Source organism: Bufo bufo, chromosome 10 (genome assembly GCF_905171765.1).
Source record: "Bufo bufo chromosome 10, aBufBuf1.1, whole genome shotgun sequence".
Lineage (NCBI taxonomy): Eukaryota > Metazoa > Chordata > Amphibia > Anura > Bufonidae > Bufo > Bufo bufo.
In genome coordinates this window covers 106,165,107-106,185,063 of record NC_053398.1, presented here as the reverse complement: position 1 = coordinate 106,185,063, position 19,957 = coordinate 106,165,107, and the positions used below count along the sequence as shown (strand labels likewise).

At 44.5% G+C, this 19,957-nt stretch overlaps 1 protein-coding gene across 1 annotated transcript in view; it reads right to left on the bottom strand.

The window, feature by feature from the left end:
* The window catches only part of SLC6A2 (solute carrier family 6 member 2), a 185,840-nt gene that overhangs the window by 127,996 nt on the left and 37,887 nt on the right, over positions 1–19,957 (bottom strand). The window lies entirely within an intron of this gene.

The following is a 19,957-nucleotide window of genomic DNA, read 5'->3' as shown; positions in this document are numbered from 1 at the left end:
TCACCAAAGGTCCTTTAGCCCATAGTTCATCTTTTAAAGAACTAAAGACCGGGAGAACTACGCGAACAAGAGGAGAAGGTGAGTTAATTTTTTTTTTTTTTTTAACCCTCAATTGATCACCTACTAAGCATTCTGTTTTTTAGAATGCTATTATTTTCCCTTATAACCATGTTATAAGGGAAAATAATAACATCTACACAACACCGAACCCAAACCTGAACTTCTGTGAAGAAGTTCGGGTCTGGGTACAACAGTCGGTTTTTTATCACGCGCGTGCAAAACACATTGCACCCGCGCGATAAAAACTGAACATCGGAACGCAATCGCAGTCAAAACTGACTGCAATTGCATTCCTACTCACGCGGTTTTGCCGCAACACACCGGGACGCATCCGGAACTAATCCGGACACGCTCGTGTGAACCCAACCTAATTATGGTGATATCACATTTCGCTTACGTCCTAACCAGCAGCACAAGTGGGGAGTTCTCCCCTGTGAAACTGGTAGGACAGGTGGAATTTTACTACCAAGCTAATTAAACAATTAACCCACCCCCTATAAAGGGACGCCCGCCCTCCAGTTCTTTTTTCTCTGTCCTGTGAACTTAGGACAGGTTCAGGCGGACCTGCCTCTTACCTTATTGATATTTTGTTTGCTGCCAAGACCTGGACCCTTTTTGTCCTTTTTTTATATTCGGTCGGGGATGCGGCGTCTGCCTCCTTGATCCTGAATGGAGCACACAGATCCCGTCTACTTGCCTGGCTAGGTCCCGCACTTGTGGGTTACAGCCCAGCACTTCGGCGGAGGGCGCTGTCGTCACCTGCATGTTGTCCGCAGGCTCCGTCTTGCCGTGCTCGGTGTTTGCGCGCGCATGCCCTAACCCGGAAGTGCATCAGATGACAACTTCTGGGTCGGCGAGCGGTACATCGGACCTAGTTTCTGGCTGCGCGCACCCCCCTTGTTTTCTTCCTTCGCAGGTTCTTACCTGGCAGGATTAATACCCTATTTTGGGGGGCCCCCTTTTAATTAAATTATAAGGTAGTGACCGTGGGTCACTTTCGGCGGGGGGGCGAAGCTATGCTAGGGGGGGGGGGTCTGTCAGCTATATAAGCACAGTCAGAGACTCACTCCCTGTCAGCCGAAGTCCGTTCCTCCCTCCGATGGTGGAGGAACCTATCACATGGGAGGTCCTTGATTCAACCTTGTTGGATCACGTTGACCACAGACGCCTCCCTTCTAGGTTGGGGAGCCCATCTGGAGGAGAATCCAGTACAAGGTACCTGGAGCCAGCAGGAGAGACTTCTCTCATCCAATCTGAGAGAATTGAGAGCAGTTCGTCTCGCTCTCTACCATTTTGCTGCTCATATCCGTGGGAAGGCGGTGAGAGTCCGCTCGGACAATACGACAGTAGTCGCTTACATCAACAGACAGGGAGGCACAAGATCTCAATCTCTCCTCCAGGAAGTTGGTCTAATTCTTGCTTGGGCAGAAACCAGTCTATCCCACATTTCGGCTGTTCACATCAGAGGGAATCTCAACATAGTTGCAGATCGGGGTCTGCCAGTTCCAGGCGAAAAGTCATTGAACAGAGACGTTTTTACCCAGATCACTCTCCAGTGGGGTACTCCAGAGATTGACTTGATGGCCACCTACAAGGAGGACAATTGATGGCCACACCTCTACAAGGAGGACAATTCTCTGGCGATAGACGCTCTGTCCATAACATGGAGGTTCAGGCTGGCTTACATATTCCCTCCAATTTCCATGATACCAAGGGTATTGACAAAAATCAAACAATACCAGAACCCGGTCATTGCGATAATACCCTTCTGGCCGAAGAGGTTTTGGTTCACCCAGCTCATGAAGATGAGTCAGGGCACATATTGGAGACTTCCCCTAACACAGGACCTAGTGTATTAGGACACAGGTTCCTGCCTAGATCTGAGGAAACTCAATCTGACAGCCTGGAGATTGACAGGTCCCTACTAGAAACTAGAGGGCTTTCTGCGGAGGTCTTGCGAACCATTTCACACTCCAGGACGGAGTCTACAAACAAAGCCTACCCTAGTATATACAAGATTTTCCTCCAGTGGTGTGATGTTAAAAAGGTAGTACCCTCAGATCCTCCTCTTTCAGCTATTTTACAGTTTCTGCAGGACGGTCTGGACAAGGGTCTAAGCTCGTCAATGCTCAGAGTACATACCAGTGCTTTTTCTGCCTTTTTAGGCAGACCTTTAGCTCAAGACCCCCTACTCAGGAGGTTCCTCAAAGAAGCCGAAATATTAAAACCTAGAATCCTGAGACCTATCCCTGAATGGGATTTATCTGTTGTTCTGAAGGGGCTATCCCCCCCCCCCTTTGAACCCTTGGAAAATGTGGACCGTAGATTTTTTTCTTTGAAGGTCACATTCCTACTGGCCATAACTTTGGCCAAGAGGATTGGAGAACTTCAGGCCTTGGCAGCCGCTGAGCCTTATACTCTCTTCCTCCAGGACAGAGTTCTGTGGAGGTTTCTACCGACCTTTGTCCCCAAGGTGCCATCATTTAGAAATACTAACCAGACCATCATCTTACCGGTTTTATGTCCCTCTCCCTCATCTCTGGAGGAAGAAGCCCTCCATTCCTTGGACATTTCAAGAAATCTCAGAATCTACCTGAACAGAACTGCGGACTTCATAAGATCCGAACACCTCCTGCTGTCCTTGTCAGGGAAGAGCAAAGGTCTAAAAGCCTCTAAACCCTCTTTAAGTAGATGGGTAAAAGAGGCAATCCATGAAGCGTTTCTAGCTCAGGGGTTGGCTCCTCCATCCTTTTTCACTGCCCACTGTACAAGGGCAGTATCTACTTCATATGCAGAGAAAATTTTGGTTCCACTAGAATAAATCTGTGCTGCAGCTTCTTGGAGCTCCCACAGCACCTTTATGAAGCATTACCGCCTAGATTCTAGGCGCTCTGAGGGAGTGGCATTTGGACGCACCATTCTCAGTGCCGCCCTCTCCTAAAAAAAAAAAAAAAAAGAGAATGGTGGGACCTCCCCAATTTGTCTGTTGCTCCTTGCTAGGTTCCCACTTGTGCTGCTGGTTAGGGTGTAAGGGAAGCGTTAATTTTAACGTAAATTTGCTTTCCCTTAGTCCTAACAGCAGCACACAAATTTTGCACCCAATTTTTGTTTTGTGTACTTGCTGATAAAGCACTGGTAGAAGGGTGGGCGTCCCTTTATAGGGGGTGGGTTAATTGTTTAATTAGCTTGGTAGTAAAATTTTTATCAATAAAAATTCCACCTGTCCTACCAGTTTCACAGGGGAGAACTCCCCACTTGTGCTGCTGTTAAGACTAAGGGAAAACTAATTTACGTTAAAATTAACGCTTACCGGTTATAGTTTTTCTTCTGTTTAATACCCCCAAAAAAATAAAAACTTTGGAAAAAATGTTTTCTTTTCATCCTGATATTCTGACTCAGATTACTTTTTTAAAGCTATGATTATATATTTATGTCAGGGCTCATTTTTTTGGGGAGATAATCTGTAGTTTTTATTGATTCCATTTTGGTGTGTGCATGACTTTTTTAACACTTTTTATAATACAACAAAAAATTTGGGGAGGTGAAGTGACAAAAAATTGCGAATCGGACAGTTTAATTTATTTTCTGTTATGCCATTTGCTGTATAGGATAAATATTTTTATATTTTAATAATACTGGCATTTTAAGACGTGGTGATGCCCATGTATTATTGTTTATGTAGCTATTTTTGTATTCTAGTGAAAAGGGGGTGATTGAAATTTATATATTTGTTTTAGTTTTAATATTATTTTTTTAAAACGTTTAAAAAAAATTTTTAAGTCATCCTAGGTGACTATAACATGCAATCATTGGATTGCATCTTGTATTCTATAATGCATATCTATGCATTACAGCATACTGAATTCAGAATATTCCAATGTTGCGCTGCCACCTATAGACCTGTATTGGAATATACTAGTAATCAGCTTGTAAGCCTATTACTAGTGTATGCTGTCTTCTCCGCCAGGGAAAGGCAGCCTGGGCAGGAAAGCATGCGGCTCCCAGTTTTAGCACTCCCAGATGCCATTGTCACATTTGACCACAGCATCTGAGCAGTTAAATGTCCACAATTGGCATTAACACTGATCGCAGACATTACCCCCAGTCCTCTGCTGTGTAAATCAGTGGAAACCCAGCCATTATGGCACCCCCCTGTACTCACGAGTGGGCATCATCTGTAAACACTGGACTTCCGCCTTAGGCCTCATGCACACGACCGTTGTGTGCACCCGTGGCCGTTGTGCCGTTTTCCGTTTTTTTTCGCGGACCCATTGACTTTCAATGGGTCCGTGGAAAAATCGGAAAATGCACCGTTTTGCAGCCGCATCCGTGATCCGTGTTTCCTGGCCGTGAAAAAAATATGACCTGTCCTATTTTTTTCACGGCCAACGGTTCACGGGCCCATTCAAGTCAATGGGTCCGTGAAAGAACACGGATGCACACAAGATTGGCATCCGTGATCCGTGGCCGTAGGTTAGTTTTTATACAGACGGATCCGAAGATCCGTCTGCATAAAAGCTTTTTCATAGCTGAGTTTTCACTTCGTGAAAACTCAGAACCGACAGTATATTCTAACTCAGAGGCGTTCCCATGGTGATGGGGACGCTTCAGGTTAGAATATACTAACAGAACTGTGTACATGACTGCCCCCTGCTGCCTGGAAGTTGCTGCCAGGCAGCAGGGGGCAGCCCCCCCCCTGTAGTTAACACATTGGTGGCCAGTGTGGCCGCCCCCCCCCCTCCCCTGTAGTTAACTCATTGGTGGCCTGTGCGGCCGCCCCCCCCCCTCCCCTGTAGTTAACTCATTGGTGGCCAGTGGGCCCCCCCTCCCCTGTAGTTAACTCATTGGTGGCCAGTGGGCCCCCCTCCCCTGTAGTTAACTCATTGGTGGCCAGTGCCCCCCCCCCCCTCCCTCCCCTGTAGTAACTCGTTGGTGGCCAGTGGGCCCCCCCCCTCCCTCCCCTGTAGTTAACTCGTTGGTGGCCAGTGGGCCTTCTCCCCTCCCTCCCCCTCCTAATTAAAATCTCCCCCCTATCATTGGTGGCAGCGGAGTGTACCGATCGGAGTCCCAGTTTAATCGCTGGGGCTCCGATCGGTAACCATGGCAACCAGGACGCTACTGCAGTCCCGGTTGCCATGGTTACTTAGCAATTTGTAGAACCATTATACTTACCTGCGAGCTGCGATCTCTGCTTCCGGCCGGGAGCTCCTTCTACTGGTAAGTGACAGGTCCGGTCGGGAGCTCCTCCTACTGGTAAGTGACATAGAGGCGTTCCCATGGTGATGGGGACGCTTCAAGTTAAAATATACCATCGGATTGGAGAAAACTCCGATCCGATGGTATATTAACTCCTGACTTTACATTGAAAGTCAATGGGGGACGGATCCGTTTGAAATTGCACCATATTGTGTCAACGTCAAACGGATCCGTCCCCATTGACTTGCATTGTAATTCAGGACGGATCCGTTTGGCTCCGCACGGCCAGGCGGACACCAAAACGACTTTTTTTTCATGTCCGTGGATCCTCCAAAAATCAAGGAAGACCCACGGAAGAAAAAACGGTCACGGATCATGGCAAAACGGAACCCCGTTTTGCGGACCGCAAAAAAATACGGTCGTGTGCATGAGGCCTTACACGTATGGCAGAAGTCCAAAAAAAGTTAAACAAAAATTGCATGAAAATTCAGACTTAGGCCTCATGCACACGACCGTATTTTTTTGCGGTCCGCAAAACGGGGTTCCGTTTTGCCGTGATCCGTGATCGTTTTTTCGTCCGTGGGTCTTCCTTGATTTTTGGAGGATCCACGGACATCGTTTTGGTGTCCGTCTGGCCGTGCGGAGCCAAACGGATCCGTCCTGAATTACAATGCAAGTCAATGGGGACGGATCCGTTTGACGTTGACACAATATGGTGCAATTTCAAACGGATCCGTCCCCTATTGACTTTCAATGTAAAGTCAGGAGTTAATATACCATCGGATCGGAGTTTTCTCCAATCCGATGGTATATTTTAACGTGAAGCGTCCCCATCACCATGGGAACGCCTCTATGTTAGAATATACTGTCGGATTTGAGTTACATCGTGAAACTCAAATCCGACAGTATATTCTAACACAGAGGTGTTCCCATGGTGATGGGGACGCTTCAGGTTAGAATATACTAAAAGAACTGTGTACATGACTGCCCCCTGCTGCCTGGCAGGTGCTGCCAGGCAGCAGGGGGCAGTCCCCCCCCTGTAGTTAACACATTGGTTGCCAGTGTGGCCGCCCCCCCCCTTCCCTGTAGTTAACTCATTGGCGGCCAGTGCGGCCGCCCCCCCCCCTCCCCTGTAGTTAACTCATTGATGGCCAGTGGGCCCCCCCCCTCCCTCCCCTGTAGTTAACTCGTTGGTCGCCAGTGGGCCCCCCCCTCCCTCCCCTGTAGTTAACTCGTTGGTGGCCAGTGGGCCCCCCCCTCCCTCCCCTGTACTTAACTCGTTGGTGGCCAGTGGGCCTTCTCCCCTCCCTCCCCCTCCTAATTAAAATCTCCCCCCTATCATTGGTGGCAGCGGAGTGTACCGATCGGAGTCCCAGTTTAATCGCTGGGGCTCCGATCGGTAACCATGGCAACCAGGACGCTACTGCAGTCCCGGTTGCCATGGTTACTTAGCAATTTGTAGAACCATTATACTTACCTGCGAGCTGCGATCTCTGCGTCCGGCCGGGAGCTCCTTCTACTGGTAAGTGACAGGTCATGTCACTTACCAGTAGGAGGAGCTCCCGACCGGACCTGTCACTTACCAGTAGAAGGAGCTCCCGGCCGGACGCAGAGATCGCAGCTCGCAGGTAAGTATAATGGTTCTACAAATTGCTAAGTAACCATGGCAACCGGGACTGCAGTAGCGTCCTGGTTGCCATGGTTACCGATCGGAGCCCCAGCGATTAAACTGGGACTCCGATCGGTACACTCCGCTGCCACCAATGATAGGGGGGAGATTTTAATTAGGAGGGGGAGGGAGGGGAGAAGGCCCACTGGCCACCAACGAGTTAACTACAGGGGAGGGAGGGGGGGCCCACTGGCCACCAACGAGTTAACTACAGGGGAGGGAGGGGGGGCCACTGGCCACCAATTAGTTAACTACAGGGGAGGGGGGGCCCACTGGCCACCAATGAGTTAACTACAGGGGAGGGGGGGCCCACTGGCCACCAATGAGTTAACTACAGGGGAGGGGGGGGCCGGCCGCACTGGCCACCAATGAGTTAACTACAGGGGAGGGAGGGGGGGGCGGCCACACTGGCCACCAATGTGTTAACTACAGGGGGGGGGCTGCCCCCTTCTGCCTGGCAGCAACTTCCAGGCAGCAGGGGGCAGTCATGTACACAGTTCTGTTAGTATATTCTAACCTGAAGCGTCCCCATCACCATGGGAACGCCTCTGTGTTAGAATATACTGTCGGTTCTGAGTTTTCACGAAGTGAAAACTCAGCTATGAAAAAGCTTTTATGCAGACGGATCTTCGGATCCATCTGTATAAAAACTAACCTACGGACACGGATGCCAATCTTGTGTGCATCCGTGTTCTTTCACGGACCCATTGACTTGAATGGGTCCGTGAACCGTTGGCCGTGAAAAAAATAGGACAGGTCCTATTTTTTTCACGGCCAGGAAACACGGATCACGGATGCGGCTGCAAAACGGTGCATTTTCCGATTTTTCCACGGACCCATTGAAAGTCAATGGGTCCGCGAAAAAAACCGGAAAACGGCACAACGGCCACAGGTGCACACAACGGTCGTGTGCATGAGGTCTTAGTATGAGCCCCCTGCACCTAGTATGAGCCCCCTGCACCTATTTTTTTTTTACCAGTGTATGCATTTTAGTCATTCTCAGGAAATGCAGAACATGTGCAACGCCCTAGATTTCTGACGATTTTACGTTAGTTTTTTTAATCAAGTGGAAGAAATTTTAATTAAATACAAATTATAATAAAAAAATGTTGCCTTTGGAACAGGTGCTTCAAATATATGGCACTCATTCTGAACACCATACTTCTCAATGTATTTACACCAGAAAACAGGCAAAAATACACTGATTAATCTGCTTCTCATCTATTACAAAGCTTACTGTTTGTAAGTTCTGTGCCAGGCCTACCTCTCCAGTTGCGTGGTCTGCTTCTATTGCAGGTACGCCACTGCAGTGGGATCTTTCATACAAACTGATCCCATAAGCAATATGAGAAATAAAATTGGGCCGCCGTGGGCGTGTGCAAAGTGACAAATGATCTGTCAAATTCAGCCAATCATGCCAAAGATGTATATTTTCAGCCAACCAGGGCTGAACTTTTCCAGCCTGGCATATCACATATCTGTCAGACAGAAGTTTGTCATAGAGTACAATTTTCAAGCGATGGTCAGCCAAAATGGGCAAAATTGTTCATTTTGGCCAATTGTAATGTACTTGGACAACTTTAGTCCTTTTTTGTATCTCCCTTTCCTTTTTAATTCACTCCTGACTTTGGCTCCAAAAACTGCATTAGAACGGCCAAAAAAAAATGCATTTATGATTTCAGGTGTTTTTGATAGTATATTTTATTTTGTAACAACCTGTACACTCAGTTTTTTTTTTTCAGGTATTTTTTTAAGGGATTCTCCTGGCTTCTCATAAAATCCTCGCATCTTCTTTCCTGTATAGAAAAGCTAGTTTCATAAGTGCTTAGTTGTCAGTAGCGTCACTGATGATGCCTGTTTGGGTCCCGACCATTTTTGTTCCCGAGTCTTCCTGTTCAGAGGCATACAGTATACAGTATATCCAGCTGAACAGGAAGACACGGGAACACATCCAGTCAGGACTGGAGCAGAAGAGTCCGCAGCCAGTGTCAGCACAGCAGAGACCGCATTATCATTGGTGCAACAGAGGGGGTAAATACTGATAAAACTATCTTTCTTACACAGGACAGAAGATGGGATTTTATGAAAAGCCCAGAGAACCCCTTTAAGTGCTAGAGAAAGGCTTATGGAAAAATACGTAACAAATTTCATACCGAGCACATGCTGCATTATGACAAGCACTCAAAGACACAACAAAGCGTCAAAAACCTAAATGCTGTATGTGAATCCAGCCCTTCCTTGGCAGCTGTAGGTTGGATTCACACATGGCTTTTTTCTGTGTTTTTCTTTACATTTCTATTGCTATTTTAATGGGTTTTTAGGTCAAAATACTGTGGCCAGATGTTACTTTAAAGGGCTTCTCTGGGAATTAAGAAAATGAAAATAGTATTACTTTATTATAAATATATTCTCAGATGCCTTTCATTCGTTATAATTGCTCATTTTGTCTAGGAAGCAACCATCAGGGGAAATAAAATGGCCACCATCCTATTAGTGCACACAAAACCTGTCCTAATCACATAGGAGGACAAGTTACTTCACAACACTGAGGTAAAGAGCTGCCTCATCCTCCTCTCTGCTTATCAGGGATTAGGATCCTGAATACAGATAAGATTTTCATCTGAATCTCTGTAGGAATGGAGCTCATGAGGAGACATGAAGTACAGAGTGGAGGTGGGGATGTGGCTGATGAGCAGCAGCACTTGTTTGCAGTCTCCATTACCACAGCCCCACATTGTCACAATCTATCCTGTCTATCCTCTGTCCTTCATGTCTCCTCATGAACTCCATTTCCAGAGATTCAGCTGAAGATCTTATCAGCTGACAATCATAATCCCTGACAATCAGAGCAGAGAGGAGGATGAGGCAGCTCTTTACCTCAGTATTATGAAGTAACTTGTCCTGCTGTGTAATTAGGACAGGTTTTGTGTGTACTAATAGGACGGCGGCCATTTTATTTCCCCTGATGATTGCTCTCTACACAAAACACATTACACATTCTAACTAATGAAAGGTATTTGGAAATATATTTATAATAAAGTAATATTTAAGTATTTTCATTTTCTTAATTCCCGGAGAACCCCTTTAAAGGAGTTGCCCCAACTTCGGATGTTTTTTTTTTTAAAGGTACATTGTCCATTAATATAAGAAAAATGCCCTATAAATGTGCCCCGGGTGGCTCAATGACCTTTTCACACATCAGAAGACCAAAGTGCCAGAAGGTCCAGTACTTTGGACTACCTGCTGTCCTGCTCAAAATTAGTTTTTCCAGGCACCCCAGAGAGCTGAAGATACTGGGCAAACTGCACATCTTCCACTGTACAGATAAAGAAGAGGAAAGCTGTTACACCGAGATAGCGGTAAAGACTTGCGCAGGCACATTCTAAAATGTAAGAACTGCTGGGGCAACAAAGAAGAAACAAACCAAGAAGATGGTGAGATCTTTTCACACACACAACTTTGAAAATTGATTGTATTTTCAAATACTAAGGAATTTTGTAAAAGGGGGTCTGGCATTCCTGTTATCTTGGGGACATTCCTTTAAAAACTAAACTGAAAATATAGAAAATACTAGTTACAAAGCCTTCTAAAATGATTGTACTGAGTGACCCCTTTTTTTTTTTTTTTTTACAAAACTCAGCATGCTCTGTATATAGCATTTTTATGACATTTTTTTCCAAAGGATTCTTTATAGGACTTGGTAAAAGGTAAAAAGTATGTTCCAAATGTTACACAATAAAAAAAAACACCATTAACAATAAAAATGCTTGCAATTAATGGCACTTTTAAAAGTGTCTAAAAACACTGAAAAGTATGTGTGCGTGTGTACATATTTGTGAAGGAGGAATATAGGCTAAGGGCTCATGCACATGACCATGTTTTTTGTGCGCATCTGATCTACATTTTTTGCGGGTCGGAAGTGGACCCATTCATTTCAATGCGGCCGCAAAAGATGCGGACAGCACATGTGTGCTCTCCGCATCTGTATGTCCATTCCGCGCCACCCTCAAAAAAACAGAACATGTCCTATACTTGTCAATATTAGCACTGTTCTATAGAACGCAGGCTGTTCGTTTCACAAAATGTGGAATGCACACGGCCGAAATCCGTGTTTTGCGTAATGCAAAAATGCCTACGGCCATGTAACATAGTAACATAGTACATAAGGCCGAAAAAAGACATTTGTCCATCCAGTTCGGCCTGTTATCCTGCAAGTTGATCCAGAGGAAGGCAAAAAAACCCTGTGAGGTAGAAGCCAATTTTCCTCACTTTAGGGGATTAAAAATTCCTTCCCGACTCCAATCAGGCAATCAGAATAACTCCCTGGATCAACGACCCCTCTCTAGTAGCTATAGCCTGTAATATTATTACACTCCAGAAATACATCCAGGCCCCTCTTGAACTCTTTTATTGTACTCACCATCACCACCTCCTCAGGCAGAGAGTTCCATAGTCTCACTGCTCTTACCGTAAAGAATCCTCTTCTATGTTTGTGTACAAACCTTCTTTCCTCCAGACGCAGAGGATGTCCCCTCGTCACAGTTACAGTCCTGGGGATAAATAGCTGATGGGAGAGATCTCTGTACTGACCCCTGATATATTTATACATATTAATTAGATCTCCCCTCAGTCGTCTTTTTTCTAACGTGAATAACCCTAATTTTGATAATCTTTCAGGGTACTGTAGTTGCCCCATTCCAGTTATTACTTTAGTTGCCCTCCTCTGGACCCTCTCCAGCTCTGCTATGTCTGCCTTGTTTACAGGAGCCCAGAACTGTACACAGTACTCCATGTGTGGTCTGACTAATGATTTGTAAAGTAGTAGGATTATGTTCTCATCACGGGCATCTATGCCCCTTCTGATGCAACCCATTATCTTATTGGCCTTGGCAGCAGCTGCCTGACACTGTTTTTTGCCGCTTAGTTGGCTGTTTATTAAAATTCCTAGATCCTTTTCCATGTCAGTGTTACCAAGTGTTTTATCATTTAGTATGTACTGTTGACTTGCATTATTTCTTCCCATGTGCATAACCTTACATTTGTCAGTGTTAAACCTCATCTGCCACTTATCTGCCCAAGCCTCCAATCTATCCAGATCCATCTGTAGCTGTATACTGTCCTCTTCAGTGTTAATTACTTTACACAGTTTAGTGTCATCTGCGAAAATTGATATTTTACTGTGCAAGCCTTTTACAAGATCATTAATAAATATATTGAATAGGACCCCTCAGTGACCCAATCTGAGTGTGTACCGTTTATAACCACCCTCTGTTTTCTATCACTGAGCCAGTTACTTACCCACATACAGACGTTTACATGTACATGAGCCCTTAGTGCTTTTCACACAAAATGTGTTTTTGTTGCTTTTTTATGTTGATTTTGTTGGTGTTTTTACATTTTTGGGTCTTTTTTTCACATACATTTCTAAATGGCACTTGAAAAACACACAAAAATGTATGTTCAAAATGTTACAAAACAATAAATGTCATGAAAAAGTCTTGTACAATAATACCATGAAAAACACTTGAAAGGAATAGTTGAAAACATAGTATGTGAATAGGGATGAGCGAACCCATGGAAGATTGTGTTAGTCGGGTTCGGGACCCGAACTTGACCCTGAACCCCATTGAGGTCAATGGGGACCCGAACTTCACTTTTCACTTTATTATTTTCTGGACCTGGACGTGGTGAGCGTGGTTACGTCATTGCGCACATCGCAGGTCCCTTGGCAGGTCCTGCTGAATGAAGGTAGAAGAGACTGCTGCAGCGCGATCAAGTGGATGAGGTGAGGTTTTTTTAACCCATAAATGACCATATTCTTTTGCATTCTGTCTTAAGAATGCTATTATTTTCTGATATAACCAACGGAAAATAATAAAATCACCCAAACATTCAAGCCGGACTTCAGTGAAAAAGTCCAGGTTCGGGTCTGGGCACCTGAACTACCAAAGTTCGGTACGAACCCGAACTTTGCAGGTAGATTGTTGATTGCACCCAAGAATCATAGGGCATGTTTGTCCTCACTGAACCACAATACAGATGACGTGTACAATTTTTGCTTGATTTTTTAAAATACATTTTAATGTATTTCTATCTATCGCCTGACCTGTAAATATAAACATACAGTAATGTCTATTGATGATTGAACCCACATTGTAGATTCACTTTAAGTTTACTTACAAGCTACGTAACTCAATGCAGATTGTGGTTATTGTCTACAGTGGTTTTATAAAAGGACATGACAGGTGATAAAACCAATTACCGTTGATGCCTATTAAATTTTCCAAGGATTATCTATATCATATTTCTGGTCAATTAGATGAAATGACATTTTTAATGAACACATCAGAAATTATTGCTATGAAACTTGGCAGTTTATTGAAATGGCTTCTGAATGGTATAACCAGACACAATGTAACTGGTTCAACACTAGATTGCTTCCCATAGTGCATTTGTGTGACCAGTATGTAAACAGTATTTATAATTTCAACCAATTACACTATAAGAAAATATGACATTACGTATTGTGTTAATTATCACCTTTATAAAATTCTTTGAAGAATAATATTGTAATATATCTACATACAAAGCACTAAATCCCCTACACTATAATGACAACATTCTGCAGCCAATAACTGGAATGGGTGGACTACAGTACCCAGAAAGATTATCAAAATTACAGTTATTCACTTTAGAAAAAAGACAACTGAGGGGAGATCTAATTACTATGTATAACTATATCAGGGGTCAGTACAGAGATCTCTCCCATCATCTATTTATCCCCAGGACTGTGACGAGGGGACATCCTCTGTGTCTGGAGGAAAGAAGGTTTGTACACAAACATAGAAGAGGATTCTTTACGGGGGCGTAGTCTGCTCGTCAATGGCGCCGGACAGTATCCACAAAGCAGCTCTTACCGCTGGCTACAAGACAGTAAACTCGTCCCTGAGACACCCTACACTGCGCCCGAGATGGGTAAGCTGAGAAAGCGCCAGGCACCTAAGAAACTCACTGAGTTTTTTGCAAAGTCAGCGCCGCTCAGCCCGGCACACGTGAGAGAGCTGTCTCCATTACCTCAAGCAGCTGCCTCTCCGGCCTCCTCATCTGGGACTTCACTGGACCCAGCAGAGCACTCTCAGGCTAGCTCCCCTTCCCTGCCGCTGACTGAGGGATCCATGCGGGCTATGCTGGCATCGCTTCGCTTCTATATTAAAGAGGACATCTCTGGTGCTCTGAAAGAGCTGAAGTGCGAACTCCACAGCTTGGGCGACTGTACAGCACACGTGGAAGGTAACATGGCCGAGTTTGCCACCTCTCACAACACGTTAATAGATGCCCATTAGGCGCTTGAAGAGGATGTGGCAGCGTTGAAGACCAAGCTACAGGATCTAGATGACCATCATAGATGAAATAATGTGAGGCTTCGGGGGGTCCCGGAGGCGAACGGCTCTAAAGGCCTAGAATCCCTCCTTAAAAGGTCTGATTAAAGAAGCATTACCCACAGTGTCTGAAGTGGATCTTATTGTGGACCGTAAACATAGTGTACCCAAGCGTAAAGGATTGGACCCACTACTGCCGCGTGACATAATAGCGCGTATCCACTTTAATCATATTAAAGATCAGTTTTTGAGGGCCCTGAGGCAAAATCCTACTCCTTCTCCGTCCTTCAAAGGAATCTCAGTTTTCCCTGACCTGTCTGCGGCCACGATGGCTAAGAGGAGAGTGTATTCCGAGATGACAAGAATCCTTCGGGACCAGCAAATTCGCTATCGCTGGGGTTTCCCTGTTAAATTATTGATATTGCATTACGGCAAACAACATGTCTGCAACTCTCCTCAAGAAGCAGTGCTTAATCTACACAAATGGGGACTACTCCCGGATTCTCCGCAGCAGGGGAAAGAAAGCTGGAACAAACCGGATAAGATTTCCTCTGAGTGGGAGACTGTGTGAGCTATCTACCTGCACTGTACTTGCTTAGTTATTTGGATATTGGGAAGTCGATATGCGTGAGTGACTACCATCCACTCTTATTTTCCTTCCCACCTTTTAGTCTGCTTCATCATCCCAGCAGGTATCCTTTTAACTTACACTATTTCACTGTAGTTTTGGCTGGGTTTTACCCATCTCCGTTCATACAGGTTCAATTTGTTTCACCTCTTTGTTACGAATGCTCAACTTTTTTGGTTTTTGTTCTGTTTTATTTTTACTAACAGTCAGCCATGAGATGTATTTTTCTAAAAATACCTATTATCATTGTGCTTATGAATTGCGAGCTTATATTCTGAAGGTCTATCCGCACTGTACACTGCATTTCTTATTATGGCATTATAGGGTTAAACATTTTCTCCAATAATGTGAGAGGCCTGAATTCCCGATTCCGGCACTCTCAACTTTGGTCTGATCTTGCAAAATCTAGATGTGATGTGGCCCTAATACAGGAAACCCATTTACTGTATTTTCTCCGTCAGTTAAAAAACGTAAAGCGGGCACACTTATTGGGGTTAAATTCTTGGTAGCATTTACTCTCCACCAATGTATTACAGTTAAATTGGCCGATATGTTATTTTAGTTTGCTCTATAGAAGGAGCTATGTATACTATAGCATCTGTGTACGCACCCAATGTCCGACAGAGGTTTTTCATTAATACATTTTTCAGGAAAATTCAAGGAGTGGCCAAGGGAGCAGTGATATTAGGAGGCGACTTTAATATTCCGATCAATGCGGATATTGACTGTTGCACGACCCCAGGTGTTAGGCGGGAAGATTTGCACTCCCTTCTTAGCACCACGCCATTTCATGATATCTGGAGGTATCATCATGGAGGGGAATGAGACTACACGTATGTCTCGTCGGCCCATTTGTCGCAATCCCGTATTGACTACTTCTTGATATCTAGAGATATTTTACATAAGGCAGTTCAGTCGGATATTGGATGCGCCACCTGGTCTGACCATGCTCCCATAACACTAGTATTAGATACAGACCCCCCTTGTCGATCTCCTCCTCAGTGGAGACTGAACCCTTATTTACTTAAGAGTGAACCGAGAGTTGAGGAATTTCGAGCTAAGTTGCAAGACTTTTTTTCCCTCAATGAAAGCCTGGAAATCTCTCCTTCAACTTTGTGGCTTACCCACAAGGCGTACATGAGAGGGATCCTATTACAGTCGGCTGCTCGCCTTAAGAGGTGCAACTGACGGAAGCACTGTCACTCTGGATGCAGCAAATAAACTTTATAAACAGGCCCCATCTCCCACTAACTTACAGGCCCTCCAGCATGCTTGGTCGTGTTTAAAATCTCTGAAAGGGTTTTACGACAATTGCGAACTTCCTTAGTGAGGATACTTCTGTTCCTCAACCGACTGAACAAGGCATAACATCCTTTTTAAACTCACTGAGCCTCTGCGCCTTAACCACCGAGCAACTATTAGCTCTGAACCAGCCCATAGCTGATGGTGAGGTTCTCCTGGCTATTAGGAACACCCCCTTTGGTAAAGCTCCGGGACCGGACGGCTTTATTTCTAATTATTGTAAGACTTTTCAACAACAACTGATCCCTTACTTGACTTCCTTATTTAATAGCTTTCTTGCTCCAAAGGCTATACCCCCTGACATGTTAACAGCCACGGTAGTTACAATCCCAAAGCCGGGCAAGGCACCTGACGAGCCATCCAATTTTCGACCCATATCTTTATTGAATGTGGATTTAAAACTCTTTGCAAAATTTTTAGCCTCTTGCATTAACAATTACCTCCCTTTTCTGGTTGACCCGGATCAAGTAGGTTTCATACCCGGGAGGCAGTGCAGAGATGGAACCAGGCGCATGCTCAACTTGATACAAATGGCGGAGGAATCCAGGGACCCCACAATGTTTCTCTCACTTGATTCCGAAAAAGCATTTGATACAGTGCATTGGGGGTTCCTCCCCTTCATATGTGGTGTGCTTGTCCCTCAGTTACCTCATTTTGGACTGATATTAAAGAGCTTCTCAAAGAAGTCACATTAGACGATGTGAGCCTCTCTCCTGAATTAACAATTCTAGGAATTGGATTGGCAGATATTCCTTTCACATCACAAGGGATTACTGCACATGTTATTGCAGCGTACTCAAGTTAGGTTTAGAAATGTTCCTTGGTGTTGTAGTGCAATAGACACTAACCTGAGACGGCTGACTCTCTGCAAGGGCAGGTGATGATGAGAAATGTTCGTGACGCCAGTGCCAATTAAACGGTGGCACGCCGTTTGCTGATAGCAGGAATAACTGAGGAACCACGTGATGTTAAAACAGAATTCAAACTTTAGTAGTCATCATTTAGGGACATTGACGGAAGGGCAGTTCCTTTGAAGACAGTTGATTTTCAATACAGTTGATGCAGGCAATATATATATATATAGCAAGGTGACTTTAGAGTGTTAAACACAGGACTTGCAGTACAGGCAGCTTGCACTCTATTCCTGACTGATCCTGGAACATAGAAACTCTTCTCCAAGGTCCAATGCCCTAGCTCTGGCGTATATCCTTGGTTTTATCTCTATCAAGTACCTCCTCTGTTGTCTTGAGTACCTCTTGCTTTTCTTGACTTGCCTCTGTCTCTCTCTCAGTTTCCTCAGGCTCTAGAAACTTCAGCACTCCTGCTTCTGCGTATATGAATTCAGGAGGGGAACCTTCTCCTTGGATCTGGAACCCGGTTACAGGGACTGCATTACCCTCTCCTAGTCTGCAGGCTTCAGGCCTGGACTTGACTCTGACATTGTCTAATCTCTGGTTAGACTAGACTATCAACCTTAGACTGCCTTTCCCTTCCCTGACTGGGCCTTATATAGACTAGGGCTCCCTAGCTCCCTCTAGTGACTAAGAGCTGGAATGACACCCCTAGCAGGCCTGTACATGCACATTTTACAGCAACAGGGAAATACATAGCATTACATTACATTACATTTTATAAAGACGACTTATACCAACTTCCCCATAAATAAGGGGGACGACAGCACACAAGTGACCCTTACGTAGTGACGGGCATTACAGTCCCCGTACACTACATTATTAGCGCTGATCGCAACATCATTGCTCGCCAATGGAAACTGCCACAGTCCCCGTCAATAGCTGCAGTTGTGCAATCGGTCAATGAGCACATGCATTGTGAATTGACCTTCATGGTCACCTCTAGCTCTAGAATATGAACACATAACCAATGGGTCTCTTGGCTGTCTAGCCGCTATGCCTCTCCTTTGCCTACTTGTCTGCTTTAATTGTTCATTACTTCGACGCTATTATGTCTCTGGATGATTTTTACCCATATACTCCTGTACTAAGCCAGTGATGATTGCTGTACATTCATGTTCGCCTCTGTATCTGACTGTTATTACTGTTGCATTTGCCTTGCTATTACTGCTGTAACTCCAGCGAGCATGTTTTCCTATTGAAACGTTAATAAAAACTTATTGACAACCCAGAAGAGGATTCTTTACAGTAAGAGCACTGTGACTATGGAACTCTCTGCCTGAGGAGGTGGTGATGATGAGTTCACTAAAATAGTTCAAGAGGGGCCTGGATGTATTTCTTGAGTGTTATAATTTTACAGGCTATAGCTACTAGAGATGGGTTGTTGATCCAGGGAGTTATTCTGATTGCCTGATTGGTGTCGGGAAGGAATTGTTTCCCCTAAAATGAGGAAAATGGCTTCTACCTTTGCAGGATAACAGGCTGAACTAGATGGACGGATATCTTTTTTCAGCCTTACAAACTCTGTTACTATGTTACAACATGCACATTTAGTATAGTTCTTAGTTACAGGATAAAGAAACATAACAGGTACAACCATTAAAAATGAATAAGGACCAATCACATGCTGGCACATCATGAGAAGCGTGGCTGCATATGATTGGTAAGGTCTGGCCACAAGAACCACATGCGGATTATCACTCTTTGCTTGGCTGCACCTTTACTTTAAACTTGAAGTACTGGCAAGTATAGTTGCAGCCCAGCTATTAGCAGTATTTCCCATGCAGATCTCATGGCCGTGTCTATTAGAGAGAGCTGCTCTATCAGCTTGATCTGTAGCCCTCATAGTGCCTTGAAAGTATGTGTGAAGTGAAAAGAAAATAATGCATGGTGTTCATAATGTTTAATAAATAAAAATCTGAAAAGTGTGGCATGCATTTGTATTCAGCCCCCTGTACTCTGATACCCCTAAATAAAATCCAATGAGACCAATTGCCTTCAGAAGTCACCTAATTATTAAATAGAATTCTGTGTGTAATTTAGTCTCAGTATAACTACAGCTATTCTGTGAAGACCTCAGAGGTTTGTTAGAGAACATTAGCAATCAAACAGCATCATGAAAACCAAGGAACACCCCAGACAGGTCAGGGATAAAGTTGTGGAGAAGTGTAAAGCAGGGTTAGGTTATAAAACAAATATCCCAAGCTCTGAACATCTCACTGAGCACTGTTCAATCCGTCACCCGAAAATGGAAGGAGTATTGCACAGGCAAACCTACCAAAGCCATCATTCACCTAAACTGACAGCCCAGGCAAGGAGTTCACTAATTAGAGAAGCAGCCAAGAGGCCCATGGTCACTCTGGAGGAGCTGCAGAGATCCACTGATCAGGTGGGAGTATCTGTCCACAGGACAACTAATATTCATCTACTCAACAAATCTGCCCTTTATAGAAGAGTGGCAAGAAGAAAGCCATATTTAAAAGCAAGCCATAAGAAGTCCCATTTGCAGTTTGCCACAAGCCATTAAGGGACACAGAAAACATGTGTTAGAAGGTACTCTGGTCAGATAAGACCAAAGTTTAAATTTTTAGCCTAAATGCAAAACACTATGGGGGTAATTTATTAAGACCAACGTTTAAGAAAATTAGATTGTTTGTATGGAGTAGAGATGAGTGAATTTTTATTAAAAATTTTGATTCACTGGTTTGCCGAATTATTTTGGAAAAATTTGATTCGATCCGAATATATTCGCGGCAAATTTAGTTTAAAAACGGCTATTTCCTGGCTGCAGAGAGCCTTTATAGTGGTGGAA